We start from the raw sequence: 14,975 nt of genomic DNA on the forward strand, positions 1-14,975 counted from the left end.
ATTTCCTACTTTATTGTCGGTCAGTAAACTGAATACTCAATCGGATCAAAATTATGATTTTAGTTATGCGATTGTAAATATGTGGTAATGTGATTTTGACAACTTAGATGTTGTATTTAATACCTATTTAGTGTTTAGTATAAAAACAACATTTAGTTAGTAATTCTCGCGTACTCGTGTGCTGCTTTGCATGTCGCGTGTTGTCCGCACGCTATCCACCTGTATCGTTCGCATACGCTGTCACCGCCCATTCCGCGCGTGTCGCGTGTTGTGTTCTACGTGTATCGCGTGTTCTATCCGCACGACGTTCGTACGTGTTGTTCGCGTGTCGTCGTTCGCCGAGTCGCGATTCGCGCGCTTTAATAAATATTTATTAGCCACTAATTGTTAGCTATTCCATATATAACGTGCCATACACCCGTTTCTATTCGTTTCAGTCGCTTTAACTCTGTAGCAACGCCGATTTCATATTAGTAACACATTTTACCATGTCCCAAATTTTAATGGTTTAATTAGCTGTTCATTCAACACTTATTAAATAAAATGACCCTCTAATTAAAATTAGTTTATAGTTTTTTACTCGCGCTTTTATAATTAAATATTAAGTCGATGAATACCAACTTAAATGCTTTTCAGTTAATAATTGGTTAGTATCATCGAGTCACCTGTTAGCGGTTATCACACGTCGTCGTGTGCCATTCGCGTGTGTCACGCGTCTTGCCGCGCGTCGTTCGTGTGTATCTCGCGTGTCGATCACGTGTGTCGCGCGACGTCCATGCGTGATAATAAATTGTTTTCGTTTATAAATACTCATGAGTATAACACATTCATCTGGTCATATATTCTAATGAATTTATTTAATGGTTGCTCGTCTAATATTTATAATATTAGTAGTTCAATTAAATTAAATATTAAATATATATATAGTTGTCAACTTGCGTTTTTATAATAAAGTTAACATGGCTAATATCAACTTAACTACCTTTTGTTTAGTTAATATTTGTTTAGTATAAACGTGTCACCTATTTAATTTTCTCGCCTCTCGCGCGTGCTATTCAGCACGTGGTGGCGTGCTGTTCGCGCGCCGTTCGCGCAGGTCGCGCGCACTGTTTCGTGTGTCGTCAGCATGGTATGTCGCGCGTGTCTGCGCGTCGCTTGCATGATGTCGTGGTGTTTCGCGCGTCGTAAATTTGCCTCGCTCAGAATATCTCGCTTTAATTAAATTACTGGTCTAACTGACAGCTGATTAGTGTAACAGATTAATCAAAACTAAATGGTAAATATTACTTATATTTGATAATGTCGAATTAAATGTTATAATTAATATTTATTTAGTGTAAACGTGATATCTTACCGACCTTAGCTTTGAGTTCGACAATTCTTTTCCTCGCGTGACCGTAGTAACGCGTTCCTTTTTGTCTTGCATGTTTTATTACATTTTATCTTGTATGGTGTAATGTTCTTATGCGTATATATATATTTGTTTGTTTGTTTGTTCCTGTTTGTATTCGCTATGCGTCGCGAATAGATCGCGATTTGTTTCCGAGTTTCGAGGGATCGACGGTCAAGCTTTGGCGACCAAGTGGTCAGATTCTTCGAGTTCTACAAAGTTGAAGTCCCTGAGCATCTGTTTTGGTGAAGGCAAGTGTCCTCTGACCTATTATGTCCTACTTACTTATAATTCACTGTCCCACATTACATTATTGAAACTTAAAGATTGACTAGTCTGTATTTACTTATCCTTGTTTACCTTTTGGGTTATCATGGTTAGCTTTACGCTATTGCTTTACTTTAATCAATGAACATGATGTGAATATTATGATACGATGATGTTATCCCGATGATGTTCCTATGATACTTTAGGGGACTCAGGCTGTTTCCTGAGTACCTCTCCGTAAGGACATGTTTGGGGAGTGACAACCCGGGATAACAGTGCAACCATGAGGGTGGAATGGGACGCCCTTAGCTGATTAATTAGAGGAACCAGAGGAGCAGTTCGCTTCGCCGTAGGGTCCGGGCACAGTACTTGCTCTGTTGAGGCTGGTTGCTGAGGTTCTTGATTTGGTTTTGTTAGTCACCCTTCCTTTGGGGAGATGTACTGTGTTTATCAAACTGGAGAAACCTAATGGGCAGCTATGACCTCAGGAAAATATTTGTAAAGGCTACATAGTGAGACCCTGCTAGGTCACCTTGGTAGTGATCAATGGAGAGTCATGATCTCCGGGCAGAATGGGAATCACGGCTTGTGGGTAAAGTGTGCGACCTCTGCAGAGGGTTAGAAACTGATATATCAGCCGTGCTCACGGTTATGAGCGGCCTTGAGATCCTCTTTGATTAGAGATACAGATGGTTCGATATATAATAGTTCTATTTATTATTTTGGTTCGATGATAATAATGATGTTCCTCGATGAGGAAATGGTTCACGAGTTGGTTATTGCTAAAACTTGGCTCCCACTAATAATAAATACATGACCAACTAAAAGCAACTGCTTGAGCTTAACCCCACATAAAGCTAGTCCACCTCAGCCAAACGGGACATTTGCTGAGTACGTTGATGTGTACTCACCGTTGCTTTCACAAAACACCAGGTTGCCTTTGGTGCAATCTATGCTCAGGTAAAGCAGGAGAAGAAGACGTCGAGGCGGATCTCCAGGAGTTCCAGGACTTCGACGAATTCGAGGATTAGGCTAGCGACCTCCCCCAGTCAGCTGCCTGTGGTGGGTTAATTTACGTTGGCTACGTTTCGATTTTGTGTACTTTGATTTATATTATGTAAATGACTCTAGTCTTTAATATTATTACTTTATTCTTTATTGTTATTCGAAGCATTGTGCTATGATGAGTCATTTATGTAATTGTTGTGTACGTGAATTTCTGATCTTGACATGTACATGGTTCGCATTCGGTTTACCATCAAAACCGAGTGTGACATAAATGGTATCAAAGCCATGCTGACTGTAGGACCACTGACCTAGAGTAGCATTGACCATTTTAAGGATTTATTGATCATTACTTCACCTCATCCTTGATTCTGCTTCAAAATAATAGTCACCTCGACTAATTCTATGTTGTGCTTCTATATGCCCCTTGCCAAAAGTATTTTATTCTATTATGGTCTAACCTTTCTCAATCTACTAGATCTGATCTTACTCTTGTGCTTGCAACATCTTTGTAGATGCCCCTGACCATAACCTTCTTGTCTTTTTGGGGTTCTCTCCTCTTTCGTCATTAAGTTGCTACCGTTTGGCAATCTTTATTCCCTTGGTATTGTCATGCTGCATCTTTTGGATTCTTCCATACCCTTACCCCTTAATTCAAACACTTAACCCTGAAAACTCGGTTGCCTATTTTTACATTTCAGTTTATGTTTTCATGACCTTCCTGTCTTTTGAGATCCCTTCCTATTTCGTTGTTAAGTCATTACCTTTCAACAATTTCTATTCCCTTGGTCCTAGTATGCTCGTGTCCTTGGAGTCTTGCATACTCTTATATTTTTATATGTATGCTTATCTTTCATACCCCAATGACTGTTCAAGACATTTCAGTTAACATATCCTTGACCACCCTTGTTTCCTAATAATCCATGAGCGATCATTTTATTTTGCACACCCGTGGTAATCTCGTCGCTTCCTTATAACTTCCCTCGGTAATGAATTCTTACTTCAACCATTTTATTGAAACATCACCTATCTTACCTTGATTGTTTTCTCCACTTCACCATTTCGTGAGTCTTGCCTTAACTCTATCCTTTGTTATGCCTTTCGTTATTATCACCTTCGCCTTTGACACCTCTATATCTTACCTTGATACCAATATTATACCTGTGCTCCAAAACCTTCTCTCTTTTGTCTCAATTTTAAAAGTTGAAGGTTACCTATTTTCCCTTAGTTGTATCCTATTCCTTGCCGCTTGCGAGTTTTTAACTACACCCTTTGTTGTCTGTTACTACCTTTACCTTCGTCGTCTCTCCATCTTACCTTGATGACTATCTTATGTTTGTTATTTAAAATTCCCTCTCTCATCTCAATTCGAGGGAAGTGTTTTACTTATCCCGCCCTTGGTCGGAACCTCGTCTTTGCTAGGTGTGAGTCTTATCTTAACTCCATTCTTTGTTGTACTCATACCACTGGCTCTTCTATGCCTTCATCTTTTCTCTTATACCCTTGTCCGTTACCGCGTTTGACCCTTGCGATATTTATGTCTTCTACCTAAATGCTTACCTTGAACTTGTCCTTTAAAATCCTCCACTTTCTTTCAACCCAGTTTGAGAGTTGCGAGGTACCTACCTCTCCCTTGATTTCTTTTCACTTCTTGTCGCCTTACAAGTTTTGTGTTAATTCTATCCCTTGAGGTGTTTTTATTTGTTATCACTCTCACCTTGTCGTCCATCGATCTTGCCTTGACACTCATCTTTATTTCTACTCTTTAAAAATCCCCTCTCTTCCACCTCAATTTGAGAGTAGCAGTTTACCTATCTGGTCCTGGGACGTACCCTCTCCTTTTCCATTTGTAGGTCCTGTCTTAACTCCATCCTTTATGGTACTTATATCCTTTATCTTATGCATATTTACCTCCTCCCCTACATCATTGTCTGTTATTACCTCTAAAATCTCGTGATATCTATGCTCTTGCCTTCTTGCTTACTTTGAACCTACCCTTCCAAGCCTCCTCTTTTCCATCCCTGTCAGGGATAATGCCTCATATATTTCGTCATTGACTGCTCCCCTTCTTTGACACCTTGCAAGTTTTGTCTAAAATACATCCTTTATTGCGTGATTGTCCGTTATCACCTTAACCATTCTCATCCCTCGATCTTTACCTTGGTGCTTATCATGTATCCATAGTTTAAAGCTGCCTCTCCCATTTCATTTCAAGAGTGATGTCTTGCCCATCCCGCTCTTGTTTGTTCCCTTTTCCTCTGTCACGTTGCAAGTCTTAGCTTTTGCTCGATATCACCCTTACCTTCCTAATATCTAGATCTTTCCATGATGCTTATTCTAGGCCTACCTTTTTAAATATCATCTTTTCCATCTCAATTTGATAATGGTGTTTTACCTATCTTGACCTTGGTTGCATTTTCCCCCCTGTCGGTTACCATCCTTGCTTTAGCTCTATCCTTTATAGTGCTCATGCCCCTATTCTGTATGTCTTATTATTACCCTTGCCTTTCGATGGCCTTAGAATAGTTTCCCCATGGTAAGGAAAGACCACCATTTAATTAAAAGTTACGTATGGCAACGAGATGTTTGTTGTTGTATGCTTGTGTTGTTTGTCTTTGTGTTATGACTGATTTGCTTATGTGTGATGAGTGTTGGTGTGTTGTGGCCCCTGGGTCCGCAATGGCTTCAGTTTACTAGGTGAGTGCCATAGAGTTAGGTAGTTGGGTGCTTTCCCTTTTCTCTCTTCAATCCATCTATGCTTACCTTTTCTATCTATACCCTTTCCTCTTGCACATGTCCGGTTGGCAACCTCCAACCTCTCTTAATTAGCCAAGATAAGAGTTGGTAGCATCTTTATCAAGTGCATATCAACACTCCTATTAAGGGGGTTAGTCGCTAACCCCAATGAAGACAATGTGATCAACATCGACCAACAAGATCAAAGTGGCGCAGCGGAAGCGTGTGTGGGTCCTAACCCACAGGTCCAAGACATCCTCAAGAATTGCATCAATGTGTCGTGATCATCTGAAGGTCAAAGCAACCAGTCTGCAAGTTAAGCTTGTAGAGTCAAAGTCAACTCAAGAAAACTGTGAACAACCTATGAACCAACCTAGTCGTTCTTGCTAGCCTCTTCTTGAATCTCGGGGCGAGATTCCTGTTAAGGGGGTTAGATCTGTAACACCCTAATTTTGGGGGTATAAATTTTCTTTTCTAATATTCACCAAATTCATGTGTTACCCTCTCTTTTCCTTGTTTTTCTTTTCTTTTTTCTAAATAATGTAGTGTTATTTTATTATATATTAGCGTAAGCCTACTGAATTGAACCCTAGAGAAGATTTGTATGCTGCATTTCATGTTGAAGCATAGTTTTGTTTGCTATCGCATTTAAGTTATTTGGGCATCATCTAAAAATTGACAAATAAACTTATTTATACGAATGTATATCTATTCCCATATATATATAACAAAAGAGAAGAGAGAAAAGCTAAATTCAAAATGAAAATAGAAAAGACCCAAATCTATTCCCTCCCCTCGGCTCAGCCTTTTGGCCAAGTTTCCGCGACCCAGCTCTCCGGCCCACCCCCGCGCCCCACCACTCGTCCTCGCGCGGCCCAGCTCCTTGCGCTCGCCCAGCCACCTGCACGCGCCCCCGCGGCCCACCAGCGCACCCTCGACCCACTCCCACGCGCAGCCGCACGGCCCAAGTAGGCCCACCCGTCGCTCCCACGTCGTACGCGTTTGCCCAGCCGCCTGCACGCCGCTCTCCCAGCCGTCGCGCCTTAGGGCCCGCACGTCAGGGCACTGACCTCCACTTCCCCGAGCGCTCCTCGGCCGAGTGAAGATCAACGGCGTCGTGGACACGCCTGGATCGGGAACCGCTGCCACGATCTCGTCCAAACTGTTGAAGTTAGCCCCTCGGCCACCCCGTGCGGTTCCTCACTCTTCTCGCCTTCTCTTGCAACCGTGCGCAGCGCCCTCGCCATACCAAACGACACCGTCGAGCCTCGTCGTTCGCCCGGAGCAAGTTGCGCCCGCGATTCTTCCTCGTCAAGTTCGTCGCATGGTGTGAAGTCTAGAGCTCGCCTGAAGTTTCCCTAGACCCGCCCTTCGTTCACTCGTGGTGAGCTCGCACCTTCCTCTCTCCATCCATACCCTCCTCGCCTCTTGCCGTGCTCGGCGCGGCGCTCGCTCGCCGTGGCCGAAGCCCGGTCGAAACAGCCCAGGCCGCCGTTGAGCCGCTGCGCAGCCACGCCGCCAAAGTTCGCGCTCCCTCTGTGGTTCATCGATGTGAGGTGAAGCCCATCGCCTACCCCTCTCTTTTCCGTGCCCTTCTCAGTGCTCGCCATGGTCGGCCTTGGTCGAGCCCGTTGAGGCGGCGGGGCTCCGTGGCCAAGCTCCCCTGCGCGCACCGTCAGTCGGCCCGCCCAGTCGCGTGCGCAACAGCAGCCTCACCGCCATCACGCAACCTGCGCAGGTCGTCGAACCCAGCCCCGAAACCAGTCATCGTGCTTGTGTCGCGGACATACCCACCTCCGTTGTGCATAGTGTGTCGTCGGAGTTTAGGTGACGTTCGTCTACCCGTAGACGACTCCCGTCTACCCCCTGGCTACCTTATCTATCCCCTGCGCTAATTAATTTCCTACTTTATTGTCGACCAGTAAACTGAATACTCAATCGGATCAAAATTATGATTTTAGTTATGCGATTGTAAATATGTGGTAATGTGATTTCGACAACTTAGATGTTGTATTTAATACCTATTTAGTGTTTAGTATAAAAACAACATTTAGTTAGTAATTCTTGCGTACTCGTGTGCTGCTTCGCATGTTGTGTGTTGTCCGCACACTACCCGCCTGTATTGTTCGCGTACGCTGTCACCACCCATTCCGCGCGTGTCGTGTGTTGTGTTCTACGCGTATGGCGTGTTCTATCCGCATGATGTTCGTACGTGTTGTTCGCGTGTCGTCGTTCGCCGAGTCGCGATTCGCGCGCTTTAATAAAATTATTTATTAGCCACGAATTGTTAGTTATTCCATATATAACGTGCCATATACTCGTTTCTATTCGTTTCAGTCACTTTAACTCTGTAGCAACGCCGATTTTATATTAGTAACATATTTTACCATGTCCCAAATTTTAATGGTCGACACTTATTAAATAAAATGACCCTCTAATTAAAACTAGTTTATAGTTTTTAACTCGCGCTTTTATAATTAAATATTAAGTCGATGAATATCAACTTAAACGCTTTTCAGTTAATACTTGGTTAGTATCATCGAGTCACCTGTTAGCGGTTATCACACGTCGTCGCGTGCCATTCGCGTGTGTCACGCGTCTTGCTGCACGTCGTTCGCGCGTATCTCGTGTGTCGATCACGTGTGTCGCGCGGCGTCCACGCGTGATAATAAATTGTTTTCGTTTATAAATACTCATGAGTATAACACATTCATGTGGTCACATATTCTAATGAATTTGTTTAATGGTTGCTCGTCTAATGTTTATTAGATTAGTAGTCCAATTAAATTAAATATTAAATATATATATAGTTGTCAACTTGCGTTTTTATAATAAACGTTAACATGGCTAATATTAACTTAACTACCTTTTATTTAGTTAATATTTGTTTAGTATAAACGTGTCACCTATTTAATTTTCTCGCCTGTCGCGCGTGCTGTTCCACACGTGGTTGCATGCTGTTCGCGCGCCATTCGCGCTGGTCGCGCTCAATGTTTCGTGTGTCGTCGCCATGGTATGTCGCGCGTGTCCGCGCGTCGGTTGCATGCTGTCGTGCTGTTTCGCGCGTCGCAAATTTGCCTCACTCAGAATATCTCACTTTTATTAAATTACTGGTCTAACTGACAGCTGATTAGTGTAACATATTAATCAAAACTAAATGGTAAATATTACTTATATTTGATAATATCGAATTAAATGTTATAGTTAATATTTATTTAGTGTAAACGTGATATCTTACCGACCGTAGCTTCGAGTTTGACAATTCTTTTCCTCGCGTGACCGTAGTAACGCGTTCATTTTCGTCTTGCATGTTTTATTACATTTTATCTTGTATGGTGTAGTGTTCTTATGTGTATATATATGTTTGTTTGTTCCTGTTTGTATTCGCTATATGTTGCGAATAGATCGCGATTCGTTTCCGAGCTTCGAGGGATCGACAGCTTTGGCGACCAAGTGGTCAGATTCTTCGAGTTCTACAAAGTTGAAGTCCCTGAGCATCTGTTTTGGTGAAGGCAAGTGTCCTCTGACCTATTATGTCCTACTTACTTATAATTCACTGTTCCGCATTACATTATTGAAACTTAAGGATTGACTAGTCTGTATTTACTTATCCTTGTTTATCTTTTGGGTTATCATGGTTAGCTTTACGCTATTGCTTTACTTTAATCAATGAACATGATGTGAATATTATGATACGATGATATTATCCCGATGATGTTCCTGTGATACTTTAGGGGACTCAGGCTGTTTCCTGAGTACCTCTCCGTAAGGACCTGTTTGGGGAGTGACAACCCGGGATAACAGTGCAACCATGAGAGTGGAGTGGGACGCCCTTAGCTGATTAATTAGAGGAACCAGAGGAGCAGTTCGCTTCGCCGTAGGGACGTCAATGGGGTCCGGGCACAGTACTTGCTCTATCGAGGCTGGTTGCTGAGGTTCTTGATTTGGTTTTGTTAGTCACCCTTCATTTGGGGAGATGTACTGTGTTTATCAAATTGGAGAAACCTAATAGGCAGCTATGACCTCTGGGAAATCTTTGTAAAGGCTACGTAGTGAGACCCTGCTAGTTCACCTTGGTAGTGATCAATGGAGAGTCATGATCTCCGGGCAGAATGGGAATCACGACTTGTGGGTAAAGTGTGCGACCTCTGCAGAGGGTTAGAAACTGATATATCAGCCGTGCTCACGGTTATGAGCGGCTTTGGAATCCTCTTTGATTAGAGATACAGATGGTTCGATATACAATGGTTCTATTTATTATTTTGGTTCGATGATGATAATGATGTTCCTCGATGAGGAAATGGTTCACGGGTTGGTTAATGTTAAAATTGGCTCCCACTAATAATAAATACATGACCAACTAAAAGCAACTGCTTGAGCTTAACCTACATAAAGCTAGTCCATCTCAGCCAAACGAGACATTTGCTGAGTACGTTGATGTGTACTCACCCTTGCTTTCACAAAACACCAGGTTGCCTTTGGTGCAATCTATGCTCAGGTAAAGCATGAGAAGAAGACGTCGAGGCGGATCTCCAGGAGTTCCAGGACTTCGACGAATTCGAGGATTAGGCTAGCGACCTCCCCCAGTCAGCTGCCTGTGGTGGGTTAATTTACGTTGGCTACGTTTTGATTCTGTGTACTTTGATTTATATTATGTAAATGACTCTAGTCTTTAATATTATTACTTCATTCTTTATTGTTATTCGAAGCATTGTGCTATGATGAGGCATTTATGTAATTGTTGTGTACGTGAATTTCTGATCCTGGCATGTACATGGTTCGCATTCGGTTTACCATCAAAACCGGGTGTGACAAACCCTACCTGAAAGATGGGCAAGTAGGCGCGGCAATGGTTTGGTGGCAGCTCATGTTAACATGGGGTGGTAGTCTTGGCTATGTTACCTTGCCTAGAGGGCCATCAATACTGACGTGGTAACCTTAGCGGGTGGCTTTGTACTAAGGATATTTTGTGAAAGCCTCATAATGGATCCCTAGCCATTTACCTCGGCAATGTTTATGGGTCCGTACAACCTAGGCTAGATGGGATACATGGCTTGTGGGTAAAGTTGTACCACCTCTGCAGAGTGTAAAACTGATATGTCAGCCATGCTCACGGTTAAGAGAAACCTGAACCCTCACAGGATAATTGAACTTAAAGATGGAAAATAAATCGTGATCCGATGATTTATAAATGGTTTGCTTAAGTGGTTTTACTTAAGTTTTTTTTGAGATATAATCATGTACTTATGTCTAATTGGGAATTTTGGGATACAGTTACAATTAGTAAGTCAGACGTTGTTAATAAAATATTTACCAACTAAAATGCTTACCGCTAATCTATAGTTTACCTTGTTAAACTTGCATTACTCCTCCCATTTGCTGAGCCCCGACCATAAGTGAGCTCACTCCTTGCTAATATTTTGATCAGAGGGTGATGAAGATGACTTTACCAAAAATGTTGACGAGTACTAAGTCTAACAATGCGCCAGTCATCTTCCTGTGAAAGATCACCCATGTTATATCCGATGTACTTCGATGATGATACTATTTAAGACATTTATGTCTGAATGATGTAATAAAGCTACTCTACTCTCTTTACACCTTTATTTCATTGTCTTTTGATATATTACACTTGTGATGTCAACATATGTGTGGAAAATGGATCCTGGCACACATATGCTATGCATTCGGTTTTGCCCCAAAACCGGGTGTGACAACACGCGGACGGTCCGGAGACCTACCACGAAAAGTCTGGCTACCTATCACGGATGGTTCGGCTCCTCATAGAGCCAAACCCAAGGTCCAGCACATCACGTGAAGGCCCTAGGGTTCGTTGCTATTTGTCCTTGGAAGGGTGCCGACATAGAGGTGAAGTTCCATTACAAGAGAGGGAGTTCCATTGCATAGAGATTCCCTAAGGTCTTGTTCACCATGAGTGGGATCTAGGGATCATTGGTGTTTGGCCCAAAGAGGTGCCAACAGAATGCTTAGATGGTGGTGCTGATGGTGGGTTGCACGGGTGTCATGACCCATGCTAGAGCTCTCTTAGTAGTGACAATGAAATCGAAGGCCCCAAAGCGCATGCCAGCGCTCGAGACCCATTTGACGGTGTTTTTGGCCATCCACAACCATGTGGTGAAAAAAGTGTCATGACACGCCAATTGTCGTTGTTCTAAAAACATTGGCTAGTAATCTATATGATTTGCACGACCAGTGCGGATGGTGTGCAAGGGAGACACAATGATTTTATACTAGTTTGGGACTTGCTGAGAGTCCCTACGTCCAGTCGAGTAACTTGTGTACCCTGCACTATGTCTGTAATAGGGATGGATTACAAACTCGATCCAAGAAGAGCTCGATGTTCACGCCTCTAGTGTGGAGTGCAAGTGGAGCGAAGTACTCGGTGTAGTTATATGTGTTGGCTACTTGTGCTCGCTAGTTGCCCACATTCTTCGATCGTGGTCCACCCCTTCCTTTTATAGACCAAGGAGAAGGGAAGCCGTATTACATAAATCTAGAGGTCGGACGAGACGGATGAGAGCCTAGCCTTGTTGTATTGTTTCTTATCCCCCGAGATACTTGCTGATCAAAAGGCCCCTTTGGCTAACACCGTTCCCTCTCATGATATTAGTGCAGCCACACATGCCACATCGATATGCATTGTCTTGTCCTAGATGTACTTGGTTAACCTTCAGGCCATGGAGCGGTCGAGCCATGGTCAGCTTCCGTACAGACGATGCATGCCCGTTCATGCCTTTCTTGGAATGGTCATTTGAATTGTCCTCAATGTTAGAGCCTTTGTGTTGGCATGTCAACTCTCATGTTGTAATTCGGACTATACACCTGTATCAGAGTCTGACTCTTTCATACTCTTTCCCGAGATGATCGCTAGTACGATCTTGAGAGTTTTGCTTACCGAAGGGTCAGGCGCAACTCTTTATCCCTAGGTCGGGTGAGTCGGTCTCTATATATAGGGCATCATTTTGTACCCTGATCGTCCCTCGGTCAGTTAGAGGTCAGGCGAGACAGAGACCTAAGCTCGACCCATTATTTATTCCTGATATTGTCTCTTGATTTTTTACTAACCCCCTAGAGACCCCTCAAGGGACTCCCTAATTAATAGGGTTCTACATGCCCTAATCATGAATGTACAAACCAGTTTTGACGTACCGACAAGTAACTCCAGATTGATTTGAATCAAAGATTAAAATTAATAATTATGGGTTCTCAAAGAAAATACATAACTAGGTATTTAATTGTAACAATCTTTGTATAGTAAAAAATTAAAGTTTATGATATATTTACGAGTAAATATTTTTATGTTTTGAAAAAAAACCTTTAAAGCAGCATCTTATTCTTCTACAGCCATAATAAGACATTACCATGTCGTTGTCACCGTACTGTGAACATCAATGGTCATCGTATGATAAAGTAGTTTTTAAAATTTTATAGAAAAAATATAAATAGTCATGCATCATTTATGTTGCCATTTACCATCAATATTCAATGGTTCTTTGGTTACGTTATTCTTTATTTGTCGTGTTATTGTTTGCTAACTATGTTTGAAATGTCACTTCTATGTCTATAGATCTCTACGCGTCGCACCAAACAACCCATACACATTTAGAAGTTCACATGCACGCCCCTCTTTTTGAATAGCGGTAAAAAAAATTTGAATCAGGTCACACCGTGATGAATGAGCAACACAGCACTAGACGCGGCGTGGTCCAACGTCGTCTCTGCACCGGGCCAAAAAGGTCCCCTGCAAATGAATGTAGCATGGCGCCAGGGAACGAGAGAGATCTGACAAAACATTCAAGTGGGCACAGTAACATCACACAGATGCTACACAGAACATACCTTTATTTCATTGTGCTGTTGCCATCTTTTTTGCCCCCTCCCTCTCTCTCTCACACACATCTGTGCACAAGAGAAGAGCGGACAAAGCAAGAGCGATAGGACGACATCAATGAGGGGACAGACGCAGACCAATATGGACCACTGCTAAAATGATTTTGCAATCCATTGCTTTATGATTGGGCTGCTGCTTTCTAGCCATATCCGTTTCGACCATTTTATCCTTCCCTTTTGCTACGTTTCGACCATTTTATGGTTTACGTAGTTTTACTGCTTAGTTCAGATTTGTGCAAAATCATACGGATTTGGATCCTAACACAAACTATACAAAAAAGGAGTTCAAATCCTAGCAAACAGGTGGTGCAGTGTGATGTACATACTCCTAACAAGTACTCCAGCAAAAAATCATGCCATATTTGAATTTCCACGGTCTTACAAAGCATATCTTTGATCACGAATTCTTATTAAATACATTCTTAAAATCATTTAGGTTCCCAATATTTTGCAAGTATTTTTTAAATACAGTTGTAATAAGTTACATGTTTTCGGACCAAACAAGTTTACACCCCGTTTGAATGTAGATATTCAAGACTAGAATTGGAAATTGGAATCATAAATTCTAAATTATGTTGTTTGGTTGGATAATGAATTAATAGCTGGAATTAAAACTCAATTCCTTGGAATCAGACTTTAACTCAAAATTGTCTCCCACAATTCAAAGCCAAGACTAAGTATTGAATGTAATTGCAATTCCAGATACATCCAAACGACAGATTTGTATCGAAACTCATTTCCAATACTAGACAGATTGGTATTGAATCTAATTCAATTCTAACATCTCTAATATCTACATCCAAACGGACCCTTAGAGTAATTGTTTTTTAATAACGTTTTAGGTTTTAACTAAATATTGTCCTAAACAACATGTTTTTAACCTGATGGACTACTTTGTATAACGTTTAAAGTAGATTATTGTCCTTTGTTTCTTCAACAACCTTTCAATCTATATCAATGTCTTATTAAACATACATTTTATTTTATCCAAGCTCGACTCATTTTCATCGACTACTACATCTGTTAAAGTCTATGTGGCCCACTACATATCTTTTCTTATCTAGCTTTGCAGTCCAATAATATTTCAAGTTGCATATATAGTAGATACAAAAATGTATATATTTTGAATGGCTTTCCTTGGCAGTGTTAGGAATGATATTTTGAGTGGCTTTCCTTGGCAGTGTTAGGAATGATATTTTGAGTGGCTTTCCTTGCCAGTGTTAGGAATGATGTATCTTGGCACTGATCTGGTCACCAAACACTAGGAGTGTACTGCCTGGTGGTGCCCTTTACGGCGACGCAGGCGATCTGCGGCTGTAGGCCGGACGGTCCGTGACCTCGCTGTAGGGGCGGGTCCTTCCGAGCGTCGTTTCGGACGATCCGCACTCTGGGCCGGACGCACCGTGATGGTGCAGACCGTCTTCCTCCTTGCAGGAACCTAGATCTCGCCCCCTAGGGCAGAGATCTTATAGTGCTCTGGATCGGCAAGTCACCCGGAGCGTCTCCAGACGACTATATTCGCCTAGGAATTAAGAAAACAAGTCAATGAAGAGATCTTGAGTGAAGTGGATCTTGCCTAGGATGGTTAATATCCCAGGCTTGTCCCTAGACGGCGTAGAGTCACCTAGGGCATTCGATTTCACTCCAAGGATCAAATCTTAAATGA

Source organism: Zea mays, chromosome 1 (genome assembly GCF_902167145.1).
Source record: "Zea mays cultivar B73 chromosome 1, Zm-B73-REFERENCE-NAM-5.0, whole genome shotgun sequence".
NCBI classification, from domain to species: Eukaryota; Viridiplantae; Streptophyta; class Magnoliopsida; order Poales; family Poaceae; genus Zea; species Zea mays.